This window comes from Lepidochelys olivacea, assembly GCF_965140295.1.
Source record: "Lepidochelys olivacea isolate rLepOli2 genome assembly, chromosome: 23".
Classification (NCBI taxonomy): domain Eukaryota; kingdom Metazoa; phylum Chordata; order Testudines; family Cheloniidae; genus Lepidochelys; species Lepidochelys olivacea.
Window position 1 is genome coordinate 3,368,654 of NC_140433.1, and position 19,551 is coordinate 3,388,204.

Here is a 19,551-nt window from a genome sequence, read left to right on the forward strand (position 1 = left end):
TCGATCAGTTGCCTTTCAATTTCCCTGGGCAGCCCGCGACTCTGACGAGTGATCAGTGCCTTGTTTGACAATAATCCAGGCCAACAGGGGCACCCGGCTACCTTTCTGGATTGTACATGCCTCTAGCCACATTCCTTCTGATTTCTTCTCTCCCGGAATGGCCTTGTTCTTTTCAACCCCTCTTCATTTCTCTTGCCTGGCTCCCCTCTTGCTGAGCCGAAGCAGGCTGCTGTTGGGGGGACGGGCATGCTACGCCTCTGTGACGCTATCATCAATATCACTTTCAGCCCAGCCGCTTGTCCCTCCGGCTTTCGTGGTGCTCATCAAGCGGCTGCCTCTCGCCGAGCTGTCAGGGAGATGGTTTTCCCCGCATGCTCGCTCTTTATTGAGAGCTCATCAGCTCGAATGCGCAGCTCCCATTGCCCTTTGCGATGAGCACCCCCTCGCTTGCACTTCAGCAATCAGTTCCCCGCCGGCTTCTCCTAGCGCTCGCTAAAGTAAACATATCATTTCGTGTCACCCACTCATCTGAGTCTATGCTGTCCCTACATTGTTAATAAAAACCCACAGGTGCCACGGCCTCCCTACAGATCTGCAGGGCGGCCGATACTTAACCTTTCGCCAGATTGAAAATTACCGGTCTCTGGCTCGAAGATGATGGTTTCTGACCCAAGACAGGGCTTCACTTCTCTGCCCCTTGGCAGGGAGCTATTTTCTTTTCTAAGCATGTGGGGGTGCGGGGAGAAATTGCTTCCCCGCTGGATGCCTCCGTTTCCTCACTATCCTCCTTTGTAAAGCACTTTGAGATCCACCGCTGACAAGTGCTAGGTGGTGGTGTTTATTAGGTGTATTACGGTAGCACCTACCGGCCCCGGTTGAGAGTGGGGCGCAATCCTGCACAGGTACAGAGTGAGAGACAGTCCCTGCCCCCCAAGAGCTTGGTCTCAATAGACAAAGGGTGGGAGGGGAAACAGAGGCACACAGCGGGGCCTGGTCGCTCAGTGGCAGAAAGAGAACCCAGGGCTCCTGAGTCCTGTCCAGCACCTGACCCACTTCCCTGATCACTTGGTGCTGAGTTCCCACCTCCAAAAAACTGACAAGAGAGACGCAGGACAGGCAGTGGGAAACTGAGGCCCAGAGACAGGAAGTGAGTTACCCAAAATCTGACCCACCCCCCATCCTTCCACATGTCTGATATTAACCGGTTTGTCTTTCCCCATTGTCTCACTGATACACACAAAACATACAAAGACATTGCCAAGCGTTCTGGTCTTTTCTTCCGTTCATTGTGTCAGTCAATTTTCTGGAAGCGCAGTGAGCAGCAATGCTGAGATACACCCCCCAGGGCATTTCTACAAGCGAACTACGAGCAGACAGCATGTGTGAGACAGAGAAACCGTGGCTGAGCGCTGAGGATGGCTCTCAGGGGAACACATGCAGAAGAATTCAGCACTAGGAAAAGCAGGTTCAAAGGTGCTGACCACAACCTAGCAGTGCCAGGGTTAATGATCCTTGGGGTTAGTTAATTATTAGGGAGGGGAAACTGAGGCACCAAGCCAAGCTGTGACTTGCCCAAGCAGGCCAGTGTTAGGGACAGGATTAGAACTCAGGGGGCCAAGCTCCAGCCCGGAACAGCTGCGTGCTAGCCTGCGCATCATGGGTGTGTAGATCTGAATTCACAAAGGCAGATTCTGATCTCAGTCACTTCAGAGTGACTCCGCTGCCATCCAGGAAGGTGTTCCAGATTTACACGCGATTTCAGTCTGGTTCCTACTCCAGTGAAGTCAGTGGAGTATTTACCCCACAGTGAAAATGAGATCAGGATCTGGCCCTGGCAGCATTGGTGTGAAAGGAGAGAGACTTGGTGTGAAAGGACAGTGACTCTGGATGTGCACCACAGTGTAAATGAGATCAGGAGCTGGCCCCGGGAGCATTAATGGGAAAGGAGAGTCGCTCTGGATGTGCACCAGAGTGTAAATGAGATCAGGAGCTGGCCCCGGGAGCATTAATAGGAAAGGAGAGTTACTCTGGATGTACACCACAGTGTAAATGAGATCAGGAGCTGGCCCCGGGAGCACTGGTGTGAAAGGAGAGTTACTCTGGATGTACACCACAGTGTAAATGAGATCAGGAGCTGGCCCAGAGGGACTGATGTGACTCCAGGGACCCCAGCATGGAAGACATCTGGGTCTGGCCTCTTCCTGCCCTGCCCCGCTCTATGCTGGGCGTGGGATGGCACGGAGCTTGTAGGTGAGACCCTGGCCCCGGAAAACCCTCCGCAGCGAGGCCAAGTCGATGGCCCTGGGGTCCGTGAGCAGCTCCAGGGTGAAGCTCTGCAGCAGGGTGGTTATGAACAGGAAGATCTCCGCCTTGGCCAGCCCTTCGCCGGGACACATGCGCTTCCCTGGAGGGGGGACAAGAGGACATGCCCGTTGGTTGGGTCTCTTGGTGCCGCTCGGGGCCCTGCCTCCAGCCAGCAGCTGGGAACTGCAGCAGCCCCTGAGAAGGAGCTTCGAATGCCAGGGGCAAGTTGCCTCTTTCAGAGACGCTCAATCTCTTCCCATTTCGCCTTTTCTCCAGCCCGCGGGGCCTTTTAAGGGCTCTTCTCGGTCCCCTCTCCAAGGGGGAACGGCGGTTTTAAAAGGCAGCCCCTGCCCCAGCGAGTGCCCAGTTGAAACAGGCAATGTTGGGGGCGGGGGGAACTGAGGCACAGAGCGGGGGGAAATGACTTGCCTCAGGTCACCTGGCAGAGCAGGGGATAGAACCCAGGTGTCCTGAGTCCCTGCCCCAGGGTGCAGCTGTGTTCTGTTGTACGCGCCCGGAGCAGGACCCAGTAGTGACGCTCTCACCCGCTGAAATCCCCGGGGCTGCTCCCCCTGGTCATAGGTCAGGCGAGAGGCTGGCAAGGCCTTTGCATGGGTCTTTGTTCAGAACTGAAACGGCCCTGAGCCTCTGCCATCTCTCCTGCTTGCTGAGCCCTGCGGGGGCGGGGGGGTGTCCCTGTCCCTGCTGCCCCCTGCTAGAAGGGCTGAGCCCTGCTCTGTGTGAACGCACACGAGAGAGATGGGAGGCGAACCCGTGTCCCCATTACCTGCAGAGAAGGGCATGGCCGTGTCTCTCTTCCTGAATGCTCCGTTCTCATCTAAGAAATGACCCGAGTTAAAATCCTCCGGGGTCTCCCAGCTGGCTGGGTCGAAGTGCACCGAGGCTAGGAGAGGGATGATGGTCGTACCCTGGGGGGCGACGGGGACAAGATACTGACAGTGTGAGGTTTTAGGCATTTTACGGCAATAGGACTGGAAAGAAAATAATAGCCCCAAGGGGTCGCTATGTCCCTTTCCCAAAGAGGGAAACTGAGGCACGGGGCAGGTAAGGGACGGGCCCGAGGTCACACAATGGACAGCAGAGCAGGGAGGAGAATCCAGAATGTCCTGCTCCTGTGCTGGCCGCATAACATTTCATCACCAAGCTGGCTAGGGGATCTCTTCTCCCACCACTGAAAGGCAGCCACCTCTGGGGTGGGACGGGGCCGCTGCTTGCCCAGGCATCCCTTGCTTGGTGCTGAGATGTAGCCACCTCTGGGATGGGACGCAGCCGCAGTTTAGTGGCACAGCAGCATGGGGAAGTGAAAGTTATAAGGGGGGCAGGGGGGCATTTCCTCAGCTAGAGCTGGGCCAGTGACCCCCCCCACCCTCCCGCGCCGCATTGGGGCCAGCGCTGGCTGGGGGAGGGGGGCGTGTGTGTCTCACCTGTGGGATGAGGTACCCCCGGAAGGAGGTTGGGCAGGTGGTGGCGTGTGGCAGGCTCATGGGCACCAGGTCGAGGTAGCGTTGGAGTTCATGAAGCACGGCGTTGGTGTAGGGCAGCTGTAGCCGGTCCTCCAGGGCTGGGGGCCGGGCCCTGCCCACCACCCTGTCCAGCTCCCCGTGCACCCGCGCTGCAAGGAGACACGTGTGGTCCTGGGACACCAGGGAAGGGGGGGCTCCCCCCATGTGTGTTCCTCCCCCTCACTTCCTTCCTTAGCCAGCCTCCCCTTCTCACCCATACCCCCACCCTCTATGGCCAGCCCCCCTTCCAGACAGTAACACTTTTCCCAGGATCCTTTGCATCACTTTTTCTGCCCTCCCCCACGCTGGTTGGCCTCCCCATGATGGATCGGGAGTGGGGGTGGGAGGGGCAGAGGTCCTACCTCCTTCTTCCCTCCCTCCTGCCTGGCTGGGGGCTCTTCCCCTGCACCCTCTCCCCTATGCCTTCTTCTCACTCCTTGGACCCTGTTCTTGTCTCCCACACCCTGCTCTCGGGACTGGGATGGGGGGGCTGTAAGTCCCCTTTGTTCTCCCCTTTGCCCAGTGCCCGATGTAATACAGAGCAACCTCAGGGCTGCTCTAATTCATAGGATGCCCCCATGGGCCCTAGGGGGGGCAGAGAATAGCCACAGCACAGCGTGCTCTGGCCATGCCCCTGAGCCGCCCCCTCTGGGCCCTGGGTGACTGGGAGCAGGGTCCTTGCATCTGCTTCACCCTGGCTGGGGTGGCCCCCCAAGTGAGGGATGGAAGGGTGGGATCCTCGGGGCGGGGGGCGGTCCCCCTCCTTTTGAGACCCTTTTATTGCTGCCAGAGCAGCCCGGAGGAGCCCCCGCCTGCCTGAGGATGGAGCCCTCTGTATGGTGCCAGCTGGGGTCCCCCAGGCAGGGAGCGTTGGGGATTATCCGCAGGGCCCCCCCGCACGGCCCCCTGGGGATGGGCCGGGGGAGGGAGCCAGCGTGTCTCGGCCACTTGCACCCACCTTGCATGTCCGGGAACTTGCTGAGCACCAGCAGGGCAAAGTAGACGGTGTTGCTGGTGGTCTCCATGCCGGCGATGAACAGGGAGTTGGCCAGCGCCGTCAGGTTCTCATCCTCAAACTCTGTCTGCTCCTTCCCTTGCTCCTAGCACAGGGCCGAGGGTGGGGGGACCCCGGTGAGGCACAATCCCACTCCTCCCCGCAAGCTGGGGTCAAGGGGTGCCCTCCGCCAGCCAATGCTGCCCGGCCAAAGGCTGCCAGGCTCCCTGTCCCCGGCCTTGGGGAGATGGAGGGACGGTTGGCCTGGCTCCAGGGGGCTGGGAGGAACGAGCATTGGGGCAGGAATCAGAGCTGGAGGAGAGACAGCCTGAGTCTACGTAGAGGTAATAGATTCATAGATTCATAGATATTTAGGTCAGAAGGGACCATTATGATCATCTAGTCTGACCTCCTGCACAACGCAGGCCACAGAATTTCACCCACCACTCCTACAAAAAAAACCCTCACACCTATATCTGTGCTATTGAAGTCCTCAAATCGTAGTTTAAAGACCTCAAGGAGCAGAGAATCCTCCAGCAAGTGACCCGTGCCCCATGCTACAGAGGAAGGCGAAAAACCTCCAGGGCCTCTTCCAATCTGTCCTGGAGGAAAATTCCTTCCCGACCCCAAATATGGCGATCAGCTAAACCCTGAGCATATGGGCAAGATTCATCAGCCAGATACTACAGAAAATTCTTTCCTGGTAACTCAGATCTTAATATTTGAATATTGAATATCTGAATATTTAATTATCAAAACCATGTTATCCCATCATATCATCTCCTCCATAAACTTATCGAGTTTAATCTTAAAGCCAGATAGATCTTTTGCCCCCACTGCTTTCCTTAGAAGGCTATTCTAAAACTTCACTCCTCTGACGGTTAGAAACCTTCGTCTAATTTCAAGTCTAAACTTCCTGGTGGCCAGTTTATGTCCATTTGTTCTTGTGTCCATATTGGTACTGAGTTTAAATAATTCCTCTCCCTCTCTGGTATTTATCCCTCTGATATATTTATAGAGAGCAATCATATCTCCCCTCAACCTTCTTTTAGTTAGGCTAAACAAGCCAAGCTCCCTGAGTCTCCTTTCATAAGACAAGTTTTCCATTCCTCGGATCATCCTAGTAGCCCTTCTCTGTACCTGTTCCAGTTTGAATTCATCCTTCTTAAACATGGGAGACCAGAACTGCACCCAGTATTCCAGGTGAGGTCTCACCAGTGCCTTGTATAATGGTACTAAAACCTCCTTATCCCTACTGGAAATAGGGTGACCAGTGTAGGGTCAGGGACTGGCTAGATAGACAGAGGGGTGTGTCTGGGGATGGGTGGGAGGATTGGTGGATAGACGTGTGGGTGGATAGAGATGTCTGGGGTTGGAGGGATGGGTTGGTTAGGGGTGTCTATGAGGATGAAGGGATGGGTGGGGGAATGCGTGGAGGATGTGTGGGTTGAGGGGTGTCCATAGAGATGGATGGGGGGATGGGTGGGGGGTGGGTTGAGGGGTGTCCATGGGGATGGGTGGGGGGATGGATGGAGGGGGTTGAGGGGTGTCCATGGGGATGGGTGGGGGGATGGATGGGTTGAGGGGTGTCCATGGGGATGGGTGGGGGGATGGATGGGTTGAGGGGTGTTCATGGGGATGGATGGGGGGATGGGTGAGGGGATGGGTGGAAGGTGTGTGAGTTGAGGGGTGTCCATGGGGATGGGTGGGGGGATGGGTGGAGGGGGTTGAGGGGTGTCCATGGGGATGGGTGGGGGGATGGATGGGTTGAGGGGTGTTCATGGGGATGGGTGGGGGGATGGGTGTGTGTGTATGTGGAGGGATGGGTGGGGCTGCGTGGTTAGAGGGGTGCCCATGGGGATGGATGGGGGGATGGGTAGGGTGTGTGTGTGGGGGGGATGGGTGGTGGTGTGTGCGTTGAGGGGTGGGCAGAGGGATGGGTGGGGGTGTTTGTATCTATGGGAATCTAGCTGCAGGATCCCATCAACCCCCCTGCCCCCCCCAATCAATGGGACTGAATTCCAGCCGCAGTCCCCTCCCCCGCCGTCTACCCCGCCGCTCACTGGGCGCTGACTCCTCCTGCCCCCCGGGACGCCCCTCACCTTGGCCTGCTGCAGGAGGAAGCAGTCAATGAGGTCGCGGGGGGCGCTGGGGTCCAGGCTGCGCTGATGGGATGCCACCTGGGCCTGGATGAAGTTTTTGATGTGCTTGTATTCCCTGAATATCCGCCAGTGCTGGCCGGGCAGGAAGTGCATGATACCTGGGAAGGTATTGTACAGCTGGGGGGGGGCCGGGGGGGGGAGCAGAGAGATGGGATGGAGCAGGGGGGGGTGACCGTTTAATAGCAGGGAGGGAGAAGAGAGGCTAAAGCACTGGGCTGGAATTCAGCAGCCCTGGGTTCTCATCCCACCGCTAACACTCATCTGCTGGGCGTCCCGGCACCGCCCCTCGCTGCCTCAGTTTCCCCGCGGAGGCTGCTGAGCAGAGCTGGCTGGGAAATGGCTTTCCCGTCCGGTGAGCGGCGGGACAAATGTCCTGCCCTCAATCGGGACATCTCGCAAATCCTCACAAACCCAAACTGGGGCTGAGAGAAATTCCAGCACGGGACCGTCGAAAGGTCCTTTTTGGCGCCCGCCTCGTCCGTGTTTGCTTTTGCGACAAATGACCAGAGGCTTGGGAGCGAAAAGTCATTTGGACGCAAAATCCCGGAACTTTTTCCTTTCGAAAACCGTCCGCGCCGGTGGGGACAAGTTTTTCGGAAGTGGGGAATTCACCAGAATGGGCCCTTTCCCGCACCCAGGGCCGGGGAATCGGCGTTTTCCAAGGGGAAACCGGTTTGTCGAAGAATTCCCGACCCGCCGAAGGTGCGTCCCGGCCTCAGGAATGGGCCCAGAGAGAGGAGGCCGCAGCCCAGCGAGCGGCTGTTTTGCTGTTTAGGGGCTGGGATTGTCGGGGGGCCCCCCACCCCCGGGTACCTGTGCCTGGAGGGAGCGGAAGTAGCACATGTAGGACACGATGAGATGCAGGAGCTCCTGGAATTCCTCGTTGTCGCTGCTGAAGCGGGTCCCGATCACCACGGAGCAGACGACATTGGCGGCGGCCCGGGTGAGGTCGAGCACAGGGTTGAACGGGCGCCCTGCGACAAGGCGGGGAGGGAGTAGCAGACAGCAGGGAACAAGACCCACATGGGGAAACCAGACAGCGCCCAGGAGCTCCCTCTAACCACTAGACCCCACTCCTCTCCTAGAGCTGGGGATAGAACCCAGGAGTCCTGGCTCCCCCCGCCCCGAGCTGGAGATAGCACCCAGCAGTCTGGACTGCGAGCTCAGCCAGTTCTAACCACCAGGCCCCACTCCCTTCCCGCAGCTGGGGATAGAACCCAGGAGTCCTGGCTCCCGGCCCCTCCTGCTCTAACCACTAGACCCCACTCCCCTCCCAGAGCTGGGATAGAACCCAGGAGTCCTGGCTCCCAGCCCCCTGCTCTAACCACTAGACCCCGCTCCCCTCCCAGAGCTGGGATAGAACCCAGGAGTCCTGGCTCCCAGCCCCCTGCTCTAACCACTAGACCCCGCTCCCCTCCCAGAGCTGGGATAGAACCCAGGAGTCCTGGCTCCCAGCCCCCTGCTCTAACCACTAGACCCCACTCCCCTCCCAGAGCTGGGATAGAACCCAGGAGTCCTGGCTCCCAGCCCCCTGCTCTAACCACTAGACCCCGCTCCCCTCCCAGAGCTGGAGTGCTGACAGCCCCTGCCCCCTGCTCTAACCACTCGGACACTTCCCTTCTAGAGCAGGGCTCCCGGGACTCGCCGGTGGGTGCCCAAGGCTCACTGTCGGGGGATGCTGCCCGGTGCCCGTGGGGCAGCATCCGGCGTGCCACTGCTCACCTTGTTTGTCAGCCACAGCTTGGGCGAGGTGCCACGCCTCCTCCTGCACCCGCTGCTCCAGCGGCTTCTTGCCCATGCCCAGATTCGGGAGGGTGGTGAGGGTGAACCGACGGAGTTGCCTCCAGCGCTCGCCACTGCTGTCTACTAATCCTGCCACAGCCCCATGAGGACGTCATCCAATGTCGTTAACAGAGGCCCTGGCTCCCGTCCCGCTGCCGCGGAAAGAACCCAGGAGTCCTGACTCCCAGCCCCACGTGCCCGCTCTAACCACTCGACCCCGCTCCCCTCCCGCAGCCGGGGAAAGAACCCAGGAGTCCTGGCTCCCAGCCCCACATGCCCGCTCTAACCACTCGACCCCGCTCCCCTCCCGCAGCCGCGGAAAGAACCCAGGAGTCCTGGCTCCCAGCCCCACGTGCCCGCTCTAACCACTCGACCCCGCTCCCCTCCCGCAGCCGGGGAAAGAACCCAGGAGTCCTGGCTCCCAGCCCCACATGCTCGCTCTAACCACTCGACCCTGCTCCCCTCCCAAAGCTGGGGATAGAACCCAGGAGCCCTGGCTCCCAGCTTTAACCACTACACCCCACTCCTCTCCCAGAGCTGGGAATAGAACCCAGGAGCCCTGACTCCCATCCCCCCCTGCTCTGATCACTAGACCCCACTCCCCTCCCAGAGCTGGGAATAGAACCCAGGAGTCCTGACTCCCATCCCTCCCCCGCTCTAACCACTAGACCCCACTCCCCTCCCAGAGCTGGGAATAGAACCCAGGAGTCCTGACTCCCATCCCCCCCTGCTCTGACCACTAGACCCCACTCCTCTCCCAGAGCTGGGAACAGAACCCAGGAGCCCTGGCTCCCAGCCCCCCCCCCGCCCCTCCTCCCGGCTCTAACCAATAGACCCCCAACCACCACGTTAGGTTAGCATGGGTCACACAAACGGACACTCCCTGGGATTCATTGGGAAATGTCCCCCACCCTATGAAAATTTTGAACAGTAAGGGAAAGAGGGGGAAAAAAGCCACGGGTTTTCTATACAATTATTTGAGGGTTTTCATCCCCTCTTGCCCCCCCAGAAAGGCCAAAGCAGGTGGCTTTCTCCTTGGAGGGCAAACAGAGAATGAAAAAGAATTGCCTGACTAATCAAATTTGGTGCAGTGGGGGTTGGGTGCACTTTTAAAAAAATTTTTAGGGTTCTATCAACACCCCCGCCACACACCCCCTTAAAATTCCAAGCAGAAAGTTTCACTGCGATGGAAAAGCAAAAAAACCCAACAAAATTATAATTTTTGTTTGCTTTTAATCCCAAAAGTCCCATTTTGAGGGAAAATGGTGCCAGCCCCGATGTTCCCCTTGACATAGACTATGGACAATCCCTGGCTCTTTCCATCTGTCGATGTCAAAAGTGGGTAAACTGAGGCACAGGGCGTGCCGTGCCAGTGACTTGCCTGAGGTCACGCAGCAGGCCAGTGTTCTGTCTGGTAGCCCACACTGCCTGACTCCTACAAGCCCACTGTAATCTCCAGTGGCGGGCAGTTCCACAGGTTAACAAAGCCACAGAGGCAGCGGAGCCAGCGTGATGCCACTAGGCAGGGCTTTGCAGAGAGACCCTCCCCAGCCCGCACTCACCGTAGCCGTGGTTCAGCTCCTTGAGCAAGGGGATGGGCCCCGCCCACTGAATGCATCACTGTTCTCCACCAGGGCTTCGCGCAGCACCTCGTACCCGCACAGCACCACCGCGGGCCTCGGGCCCAGCCAGACGGTGAAGATGGGGCCGTACTCCTGGCAGAGCTGGGGGTGGGAATCGCAGGGGGAGGGGTAAGACAGCAAAATGGGGCATGGGAGGGAGTTAATCAGGAACTAGGGGGACCCTGTTGTTTCTACCTATGGTGGCTGGAGCCTCCGTTTCCACTCAGGGCAGAGATGGGGGAAAGCAACTTTAAGCCCTTTTGTGCTGCTTGTGCCCTGCCCGGCCCCCAGTGTAATTTAGGGCAGCCTCAGGGCGGCTGTAACTCATGATCCACCCCCTATGGGCCCTGGGGGGCAGAGAACAGCCACAGCTCAGTGTGCTCCAGCCATGCCGCCGATCCGCCCCCTATGGGTCATGGGGGGCCGAGAATAGCCACAGCTCACTGCGCTCCGTCCACTCCCCCGATCTGCCCCCTATGGGCCCTGAGGGGCAGAGAATAGCCACAGCTCAGTGCTTTGGCCACACACTCCGATCCACCCCCCACTATGGGTCCTGAGGCTGCCAATTTTGGTTGGCTGTATTCCTGGAGGTCTCATCACATGACCTAATCTTTAATTAAAAACTAACCTTTAATTCCTGCAGATCCCAGGACAATCCTGGAGGGTTGGCAATTTTAGGCTGGCTCGATCGAGGGGCTGCCGGGAGACGGGGAGCTAGATAGAGGGGTGGGTCTGGGGCTAGATAAAGGGGTGTGCAGGGCAATAGGTAACTCAATTGCACCTGCAGATAGAAACCAAGACGCCTGCTAGATGGACGCCAGACGGACAGACCTGCAGTGGGAGCTACCTTCGGCCTTGGCTTTTGGGTTCCAGTCCCGGCGCCCGAGCCCAGCTCCCTTCCTTACCCGGTGGTAGGATTGGTAGAGCAGGAGGATGTTCTGGGTCAGGTTCCCCAACAGGGGCAGGGGGGCTGGCCCCGGGGGGAGGCGCCCGCGGCCCTGGCCTGACGAGGCTCGGAAGAGGAGGAGGAAGAGGAGGAGAAGAAGGCAGCCAGTGATCAACACGGCACCAGGCTCCATCCTCCTTGGCTGGGGTCAGCACGGCCCAAACTGCTCCACTGCCTTGGGAGGTGTCCGGCAGTGCCCCCCAGCTATCGGCCCCTGGGCCTTATAGCCAGCCGCAGGCTGCCCCCTGGTCACTGATTAACTCGCTGGGCCGGCCCCTGCCACAGCAATTGCACATTGACCCTGGCAGCCAGGGCTGGCCCACCAAGGACATCAGTGGATTGGAGCCCCCGGCAGCCTCCCCCCTCCCATTCCTGCAGCAACCCCCCACAAAGGACCCTAGCCTAACTCCCTCTGTTGCCAGCACCCCCCAGCCTGGGAAGGGTGGGTCCCTGTGGTCTCGGCCCCACAGTTAGAGGCCGCGATCAATGCACGGAGGGGTCTATCCCCGCTGTCATGCACCAGGGGCCCCGCTCTGCCCAGTGTCCTATGTAGCTTTCCCCGCTGCCCGTGGGGCAGGTAGATTTGGCACAGTCCCTCACTGACCTTTGGGCTCTCGGCTTTCTCCACTCCCTGGGGGCACCCTGGGAAGAACAGCTCCATAGCAGCGGGGCAGGGCTGCCCCTCCCGCCCCCGGGCATGCTGCCATCGCCCTAAAGAGGAGAAATCTCTCCCCAGGTGGGTCGGTGCGGCCTAGTGGCTGGAGCGTTAGAGTGGGTCTCAGCTTCTCTTCCAGTTCTGGCACTGGGAGTGTCTGCTGGGGCAAGTCACCTCTCGTCCCCCCCTTCGTGCCTCAGTTTCCCCATCTGCGCAATGGGGACAATATTGCTGCGCTCCTCAGCAAAGCGGGTTGAGATCGCTGGGGGAGACCAGCCGGGGATTGTTATTGACCAGGGAGCGGGGGACAAGACTCGGGAGCGCTCAGTGGTAGCAGAGGGCTCTGGAATTGCTGGGTGCATTGAGGGCACTTGGCCAGTGGAGGGGGCCGGGACACTCACAAAACTGCAGCTCTGCCCCATTAGCCCAAGCAGCTGCAGAGGACCCGGGGCAGAATTTGGATCCGGAGCCCAGTTCTGCCCAGATACCCCGGCCAGGGGTGCTGACTGTGTTTGTGTGCCGGGCACCCTAAGAGATGCCAGTCGGTCTCCAAGCAGGTTGCCCCCCAGCGGCTGGCCACAGGCCTAGAGACCGGTGGCACCGTCAGGAAAGCAAGTAGCCCCCCCATCAATGCCCCCGCTCCATCCCCGTGCTGCTGCGTGGGTGGGGGGCTGCAGCTCCGACCCTTCTGATTCCCTCCGGGTAGTGCACCGGGCTGGGGGAGGGGGGCCTGGGCACACCTTGCCCGCTGGCCCCAGGGTCTCTCCCCCTTTCCCGGAGTGGAGTCACTCTGGATTAACCCGGTGTCAATCCGAGCAGGATCTGGCCCTCTGGCACCCCACGCTGACCTTTAGCAGGGGCTGGGAGGAGTGGTGGGGCTCACACGCACAGGGCGGAGGGTCAATGTGAGATGCAGCCCCCCCATCCTCCCCAAGGGTGCACCCACCAGGGCAAGATGCAGAGGAGAAGTCTCTTGCGTCTGCAGAGGGGAGGGGAGAAAAGGCCGGGTGGGGCGCCCCCTTAGTGACTAGAGCCTCCAGGGAGGCTTGGCATGAAGGGATGGGGGCAGGTCACTTGGCACGGGGTGGCGCCCGCCCCCGAGGACGCAGAGGCCTCTGGTGCCAGCCGCGCAGGGAGCAGAGCATGGGGGGGGGGCCACTGGCAGGGGTGGTGTCACATGGCATTTCTAGCTGGTGGAGGGGGGAGAGCTGGCAAGGCGCCAGGGCTGTTCAGGGGCAGAAAGCCCAGATCCTCAAGGGTAATTGGGCTCCTCATGTCTGTTGAAATCAAGGAGAGTCCTGGGTTCTATTCCCGGTTCTGGGAGGGGAGTGGGGTCTTGTGGTTAGAGCAGGGGGGCTGGGAGCCAGGACTCCTGGGTTCTATCCCTGGCTTGGGCAGTGGAGTCTAGTAGTTAGAGCGAGCGAGCGAGCGAGCGAGCGAGGGGGCGGCTTGCTGGGAGCCAGGACTCCTGGGCTGTATCCCCAGTCCTGGGAGGGGAGTGGGGTCTCGTGGTTGGAGCCGGGGGCTGCTGGGAGTCAGGACTCCTGGGTTCTATCCCCAGCTCTGGGAGGGGTGTGGGGACTAGTGGTTAGATGGCTGGGGATGGGCCGGAGCCGGGGCTCCTGGGTTCTCTTCGCTGCTTGTTCAGTGCCCTTGCTTGAGTCAGCGGCTCAATGCGGCTCCTGCTCCCGGCTCTTTGAGGCCAAACTGGCGGGCGGTGAATTTCGCTCCCCGCTTTGCTATCGGGGAGAGTGAGGAGACTCCCGGAGGAGCGACACCCGGCTCTGGTGTCTCCCCTGCTGCAGGGTGCGTGCGGCTTTTGGCTGGAAGAACCGTCCCAGTGGTGGCTTAATTATATGTCACGGCACAGAGGCGGGGGGAAATTAGGGCTTCAGGAGAAGGAAAATCCTCTGTGGTCCCAAGTTTCTCCTTGGGATTTTACCTCTTCCCCCGGCAGGGGTCCCCGCTGACTGATTTGTTAGGATTATAATAATGAGCTTATATTTCACCGCTGCCTCGCAGCCCGAAAGAGTCCCAAGGCGTATGAGACGCTGCGTGTAAATGTAGAGTGGCGTATGGATGAGATGCAGCCACCTCTGGGGTGGGGCGTGGCAGCTGTTTATACAGGGATCCCTTGCCCAGGGCTGAGATGCAGCCACCTCTGGGGTGGGGCGTGGCAGCTGTTTATACAGGGATTCCTTGCCCAGGGCTGAGATGCAGCCACCTCTGGGGTGGGGCGTGGCAGCTGTTTATACAGGGATCCCTTGCCCAGGGCTGTGATGCGCTGACTCCAAGGCCGCCCCCCGCTCTAACCACTAGCCCCCACTCCCCTTCCACAGCTGGGGGTAGAACCAAGCAGCCAGTTGGGGTCTGTGCAGCGCCCGGCACAACGGGGGTGGGGGGGGCTCCAATCCCAGCTGGCACCCCTCAGTGCATCTATAACGCGCACAGGGCCAGATCGTCAAAGGTCCCAGGCTCTGATCTCCCCCTGATTTCAAGAGGCCTGAAGGGCCCCAAACCCCTTGAGGCTCTGGGCCTTGTGCCCCTGCAGAACCCTGGTGCCCTGGCTGTGCTGGCGGGTCCTCCGGCTCCGTGGGGGGAGCAGGCCGCCTGGCAGGGCCGCAGGGCCCCCAGTTGCGTGTCACTCCTCCTGCTTCGGCTGGGACTCGCACCCAAGCAGCTGGTCCCCAGCCAGAGCCCTGGGAGCCGGTTCAACAGCTCAGTGGGTGCGGAGGGGATGGAGGGGGGCCGGGGGGGCTGTCGCCATCCAATCTGTCCTAGGGGAGTCTGTGCAGCTTTCCCCCTACAAAGCCGGCTCCCCACCTCTCTCTGCTGGGGCCCCCCAGAGCTGGGCTAGCAGGGGCTGCGGGTCGGGAGTGAGGGGCACTGGCAGAGCTGGGTGGGACCTGATGGCTGGGCTAGCGGCCGGGGGCAGCAGAGATGGGGGTCACCGGCTCCATCCCTAATTGCTGGCCGTCAGATAAATCAGACTCCTGGGGGCAGGGACCTGGAGGGCTCTAAGGCTGCTCAGGAGCCAGAAAGTCCCCTTGTAGATGGACAGATGGACAAACCCTCCCAGATCCTCCTGCCTCCCCTCCCCGCAGCCACGGCTCAGCCCGAAAACCCCTGAACTCAGCAAGATTCCCGGTTCCCCGCTGCCCCGGCCTGGACCTTGGCCTGGGACCTCCTGGTCCATCTGTCTGCCTCTGCCTGGGGGTGTCCCGCTCTCCCTGGCCCAGCCAGGTTGGTTTTGGGAAGCACTGCATCCCCCCACCCCTCCCCTATCCCGGCACCCATTAATAGCCTGGGAGATTAATTTGCAGGTCCTCCCCCACTCCCCTCCTGCAGGCCTTTGGGACTCTTAATGAGTAACTAATTAGATGTTAATGAAAGAGTGGCAGAGGCTGGGGGAGTGGGGGAGGGGAGGCTGTGTCCCAGATTGCTTGGGAGTTGGGGGGCGATCGGGACTCGCACCCCACAGGGAGTGGTCTGTCTGGGATAAGGGTCAGCCCTGGGCTCCTTGCTCCAAGCTCCAGTGCCCCTCACTCCTGACCCGCAGCCCCCTGCTCGCCCAGCCCTGGGCTCTCCCCACAGCTCTGCCGGAGCCCCTCGCTCCTGACCCACAGCCCCACCCTCCCGTTTGCTCGGTTGTGATGAATGCTCGTGTCCCTTGTGATGAATCCAGGCTGGGGGTGCCCTCCAGCCCAGGAACAAGGTGGGTCTGATAGTTGGGGCTGGGAACCAAGACTCCTGGGTTCCACCCCTGACTTTCCCAGAGACTCCTTTGTGCTCTTCCTCCTCCCTGTGCCTCAGTTTCCCCTCCCCTCCCTTCTTCCCACAGGCCCTGCACAGGGGGGCTGGCGTTGTTCCTTCATGTCCAAGAGGCAGGGAACTCTCGGGGGCGGGGAACGAAAGCTCCAAGGATTCGAACAAAGAGGGGATCAGAAGGGAAAAAAGGGCCTATGAAATGACAGAGTAACTGAGGTTAATCCCAGCCCCAGGCAGTCAGCTGCCAGCAGCCCCAGGACCAGGGCTGGGGGCAGCCTGTCGCAGCCCCGGTGTCAGGGCTTGCTGAGAAGCTGCAATTATTGAGGTCAGGTAGGAAAGGAGAGGGCTGGGGGGCGCCTGGGGGGAGCCATAACCTGCCTTGGAAAGTAGGCCACGGAAATGCCAGCTCGGCACGTTGTGGGGGCGGGACGGTGGCGTGGGGGCCCCGGAGAATGAGCTACAAGAGCGGGATGGCTGGGGGCGGGGGGCGCAGCGGAGTCTGACAATGAGCAGAGGCAGGGGAGATTCTGGGCATGAAGGAGGAAGGATCCGTGCCTCAGCTGGCCTCACTGGGCCTGTGCATGACAGATGTACTGAGACCCAAACCCCCCGTCGCGCCGGGCGCTGCCCAGACCCCACCCAAGATCAGGGCCCCGTCACGCCCGGCACTGCCCAGACCCCGACTGAGATCAGGGCCCCCCTGTGTTGGGTGCTGCCCAGACCCCAACTGAGATCAGGGCCCCGTCGTGCCAAGCTCCGCCCAGACCCCGACCGTGATCAGGGCCCCGTCACGCCAGGCACCGCCCAGACCCCGACCGAGATCAGGACCCTGTTACGCCAGGCGCTGCCCAGACCCCGACTGAGATCAGGGCCCCGTCACGCCCGGCACCGCCCAGACCCCGCCCGAGATCAGGACCCTGTCATGCCAGGCGCTGCCCAGACCCCGACTGAGATCAGGGCCCCGTCACGCCCGGCACCGCCCAGACCCCGCCCGAGATCAGGGCCCCCCTGTGTTGGGTGCTGCCCAGACCCCGCCCGAGATCAGGGCCCCGTCACGCCAGGCGCCGCCCAGACCCCGACTGAGATCAGGGCCCCCCCTGTGCCGGGCAGTACCCAGGAGTCTTGACTAACCACTGGACTCCACTCCCCTCCCAAAGCTGGGATGGAACCCAAGAGTCCTGGCTCCTCCCACCCAGCTCTAACCGCTGCACCCCACTTTCACATACATGCCTGACTCCCTGCTCTAACCACTAGCCTCCACTCCTCTCCCAGACTGAGATGGGGGGGGGCACTGCTCCTGGCACTGCACACACACACAGAGCGGGAGGCTGCCCCTTCTCCATATGGTGCATGCTCTAACCATGCAGCCGGGGTAACGTGTCCACTGAGGAACCCACAAACTTGTGTCCCTAGTGACCCCGGCTCAGCTTGCTGAGCACAGGTGCCGGCAGCTCTGATTATTTCACAGCAGCAGGTTCCTGACCGTCCCAGGCCGAGGCTGCCACAGCTAGACAGGCCTCGTCACCACCCTTCCCCCAGCTCCTAGGTATGGGACCCGTGGTCTGGTCTGACAGCACAGATCCAGAGACCAGCAGCTGGGGGACAGATTGGCAGGGAGAGCAATGGACAAGGTCTGGGGGGAAAGAAAGAAAGAAAGGAAAGTCTGATCAAAAAGAAAGAAAGAAGAGGAAATGAGAGGTAAAGAAAGACAAAGAACAATCTGATCAGAAAGAAGGCAAAGAAGACAGGAAGAAAGGAAAATCCAATAAGAAAGAAAGAAAGAAAGAAAGAAAGAAAGAAAGAAAGAAAGAAAGAAAGAAAGAAAGGTCTGATCAAAAAGAAAGAAAGAAGAAGAAAGGAAAGGAAAACAGAAAGAAAAGAAAAAAGAAAGGAAAATCCAATCAGAAAGAAAGAAGAGGAAATCAGAGAAGACAGACAAAGAAAGAAAGAAAGAAAGAAAGAAAGAAAAGTCTGACTGCAAAGAAAGAGGAGGAAATGAGAGGAAAAGAGAAATAAAAGAAAAAAGAAAGGAAAATCCAATCAGAAAGAAAGAAGAGGAAATCAGAGAAGACAGACAAAGAAAGAAAGAAAGAAAGAAAAGTCTGACTGCAAAGAAAGAGGAGGAAATGAGAGGAAAAGAGAAATAGAAGAAAAAAGAAAGGAAAATCCAATCAGAAAGAAAGAAAGAAAGATGTCCATGTAGGCGGCGTGGGCATGGGGTGGGGGGTGCGAGGCCGGGGGTGCTGGTGAGCAGGGGGCTTTGCACGAGTGTGCGTGCACATGCCTGAACTGTGTGCATGGCCGTGTTCTCGTGTATTCTGGGTGGGACACCCAGCTGGGGCAGGTGGCTGGGAATTGGGAGTTGTGATTGGCTGTAGAGCTGGAGGGCAGGGCTGGGGAATTAGCACGTTGGGCATCTCTGCATGGGATTCCTGCACAGGATCATTTGGGGTGAGGGGGGCACTGGGCTCCCCAGAGACCCTCCCCAGGACTGCTGGCAGGGGAGTCATGTGTCCATGGGTGAGAGAAAGAGGCAGCGTGGCCTAGTGGAGCGACCACCGGACTGGGAACTAGGAGTCCTGGGTTCTATGACCTTGTGCAAGTCACTGCCTCGCTCCGTGCCTCAGTTTCTCCTCCTGCCTCTTTGGAGTGGGGACTGTGTGTCAGCAATGGGGCCTCGGGCTTGGTTGCTGGTGTGATGCCCAAGAACAACCCCAGCTGGATGACTGAGGACGCGGCCAGGAAAGGGCCTTGGCCGTCTAGCCACATTTGGCCCTTTCACTAGGCTTCCCAGCCAGGGAGTGCTCAAATGCAGCCTCTTCTGGGGTGGAGCGGTGACAAGAGAGGGAGCGAAGGAGAATCCGGAATTCAGCCGAGGGCTTTCGGCAGCTTTCGAAGCGTAACAAGGATTTGATGGTAACACCCGGCTCTGGGGACGAGGCCCACGCACGGTTTGAGGGCCAGAGACAGCGAACACCCCAGTTTTGGGTGTCACGGGGATTGTGGGCACTTCAGACGCCCGTCGCCCGTGTGCGGCACGATGGGGCACTGGGGTCAGCCCTGACTGCCAGGGGAGCGCGCCCCCTACTGGCGCCCTGCTCCCTGTAGCACAGCGCCCCCTAGTGCCACACTGAGGTGTTGGGGGCAGTGCTGACTGTCAGGGGAGAGTGCCCCCTACCGCCTCACTGCCCCACTTCCTGCAGCACAGCGCCCCCTAACGCCACACTGGGGCATTGGGACCAGCCCTGACTGCCAGGGGAGCGCGCCCCCTACTGGCGCCCTGCTCCCTGTAGCACAGCGCCCCCTAGTGCCACACTGAGGTGTTGGGGGCAGCGCTGACTGTCAGGGGAGAGTGCCCCCTACCGCCTCACTGCCCCACTTCCTGCAGCACAGCGCCCCCTAACGCCACACTGGGGCATTGGGACCAGCCCTGACTGCCAGGGCAGAGCACCCCCTACTGGCCTGCAGCACAGCGCCCCCTAGTGCCCCACTGGGGTGGTGGAGTTAGAACTGTTTCAGGGGGGCGAGCCGCTGCCCCACTTCCTGCAGCACAGGGCCCCCTAGTGCCGCAAAGCCATTAGGGCAGGTTCAGCAAGCGTCGCGCTACCATTTCAACCCGGCTCCGGGAGACCTCGTGGCCCCGGAGTTGCATGCGGCTGCGGCTCCGGCACGGACACCTCTGCAGGCCCCGGAGCCTCGGACAAGGATAAATGTCTGCAACAAGTAACTAATGACTAAGCAGGACGTAGAGTTTAATTAAACCGCAATCCCTGCAGCTCCGGGCTGCGTGGACCG

At 59.9% G+C, this 19,551-nt stretch overlaps 1 pseudogene across 1 annotated transcript; it reads right to left on the reverse strand.

The window, feature by feature from the left end:
- Positions 1 to 1,264: 1,264 nt before the first annotated feature.
- On the reverse strand, positions 1,265 to 11,539 carry LOC311511855 (cytochrome P450 2C23-like; annotated as a pseudogene). The gene is made up of 9 exons (XR_014714616.1): positions 11,293 to 11,539; positions 10,328 to 10,489; positions 8,706 to 8,855; positions 7,797 to 7,957; positions 6,924 to 7,100; positions 4,786 to 4,927; positions 3,750 to 3,937; positions 3,092 to 3,233; positions 1,265 to 2,404 (listed from the first exon to the last, which is right to left on the reverse strand). The product of XR_014714616.1 is annotated as a cytochrome P450 2C23-like (transcript).
- Positions 11,540 to 19,551: the final 8,012 nt, after the last annotated feature.